At 38.3% G+C, this 2,070-nt stretch overlaps 1 long non-coding RNA gene across 1 annotated transcript in view; it reads right to left on the bottom strand.

Annotated features, from left to right (window-relative positions):
• The window catches only part of LOC110298073, a 12,042-nt gene that overhangs the window by 2,402 nt on the left and 7,570 nt on the right, over positions 1-2,070 (bottom strand). The window lies entirely within an intron of this gene.

The following is a 2,070-nucleotide window of genomic DNA, read 5'->3' as shown; positions in this document are numbered from 1 at the left end:
AAAAAAAAAAAAAAAAAAAAAAAAGAAGGAACCACGTTTTGTTTGGAGTTGTGACTGCCAGAAATACCTTTAAAGCTGGAAAGGGAAGACTGAGCTGCTTTTACTATTTCAAATACCACAAACCACTGTATTTATATATTAGGAAGAAAATAAGTTTTGATATGAAAAATTTTCAATTTCCAAGTATAACTTCCAAGTTACATAGACATATATAATAGATTTCCCACAATACTTGCCTAACTTTATGTTCCATGACCTTATCACTTAAAATAGACTATTTATTTATTTATTTATTGGTTGTGAATCTCACTTTTAATGACTGAGCCATCTCTCCAGCCCCATTTTTTTTTTTTTTTTTTAAAGACAGGTTCTCACTACGTAGTACTGACTGGCCTATAACTCAGAGATCTGCCTGTCTCTGCTTTCACTAAGCCTAATTCGAAAATTTACACTTTAAATAGATTTGAGAACAATTGGAAGGCAAGTTTTAAAAATGAAGAAAAATATAGCAGGGACCTTTGTTCTTTAGGATAAAGCACACGCAGACATCATGGAGGTATTCACCTGATTAGTGAGATTACTGTTATGTTACTCAATCTAAGCATCAACCCGGGCTTACCAGCAACAGAAGGATCTTAGAACAGAACTGTACAAAACCCTCACCATATGTCCTTAATCTCATTTCCAACTCCTTTAAGAGTTTGTTGTTTCTACAGCAGCATGTCGTAGATTTACAATAGAAACCGTTATATAAGTATACATGGAATTAATCTTCTAAATGGTCTTATGAGGTTAGTATTCATTATTCCTATTCATGGAAAAGAAGATGGAAGCCACGAAAGTTAGTGGCTTGTTAGTGGCCTGGGTGCTAGTTTCCTTGGCCACTGAGTCCTCCGTGACTCCATTGGTTCCCAGACGTGGACATACAGTCTTTTGCCTGTATCCCAGATGGTGGGAACACTTACTGCTCCTCTGCACTCAGACCAAACCACTCTGAGTCTGTCACCATGGGTTGCTGTGAGGTGGCAGCTCTCAGTTCTGCTGTGGTGGTCTTTTCGCTGCATATTCTGGAAGCCTCTGTGGTCACTTGCGCTGGCTCTGTGGTCTGGTTCTCTTTCTCCTCGGTGCTCTTGGCTTTAGCAGTTGCCCTTCTGTGCTTCATGAAGAGCATCACTGTTCTTGACTCTTCTTTCCTCTCTGCCTCTTCTCCCTGACCTCTAATTTCTCATTCTCTAGGCTGCACAGAATTTCTGCCTTTAGTTCAGATTTTCAGCTACCTACTATTGATTCTTGAGGATGCCTTGGGTTGATTTCTAAGGAAATACAAAGCAGTCAGTGCTTTCTGTGTGTCATCACTGTCCCGGAAGGAGCCCACTGTGAGGTGGTCTATGATGATGTAGTCAGTTGGCAAGGGATGCACTTCCCTCTCAGCTGCTCAGCAACTAGAAGGAACCATTTCTGAAGACATAGGAACTCAACCAAAGCATATGTAGTCCGAGACTACTAAGAACACTGAGGCCATCTTCTCAGCTTTTGAGTTTTAGAATATAACTTGTTCTAGAATCCATGTGAATGGAACCAGTAGAAATAACTTGGTGAGCCTACATATCTGTGTTGTTAGAGGCTAAATATGTGTACTGCTGGTCCAGATAGGGTCTCATCATTTCCTAGCTGGTACTGCCACTCAGCTAAATACTGCTTTGACGGAGGTTTTAATACATATTTAGTCACACTATTTAACTTAGGCTCATAGCTGACCGACATTTAAAGACAAGGAAGCAGAAAGTACCTCACTGTTAAAAATACAAATTAGAAAGAAAAAATACAAATTAGTGAAAATCATACTTAATTCATGACATTTTATGTGTGGAAATTATTCATCCTAAGAAAATTATCCTGTAGCCCATTGAGATATCTCTAGCTCTCAGAAATACAATGTGAAAGGAGAAATTGTGATTAATTACAACCTGACTTTTTCTGTTAAAAATAAAATCTGTCCCTCTCAAAATGTGTTATTTGAAACTGAGGCTTCAAAGAAAACGTCGAGAAGCAAAAAAAAAAAAAAAAAAA

Source organism: Mus caroli, chromosome 7 (genome assembly GCF_900094665.2).
Source record: "Mus caroli chromosome 7, CAROLI_EIJ_v1.1, whole genome shotgun sequence".
NCBI lineage: Eukaryota > Metazoa > Chordata > Mammalia > Rodentia > Muridae > Mus > Mus caroli.
This window is presented reverse-complemented; position numbering and strand designations above follow the sequence as displayed.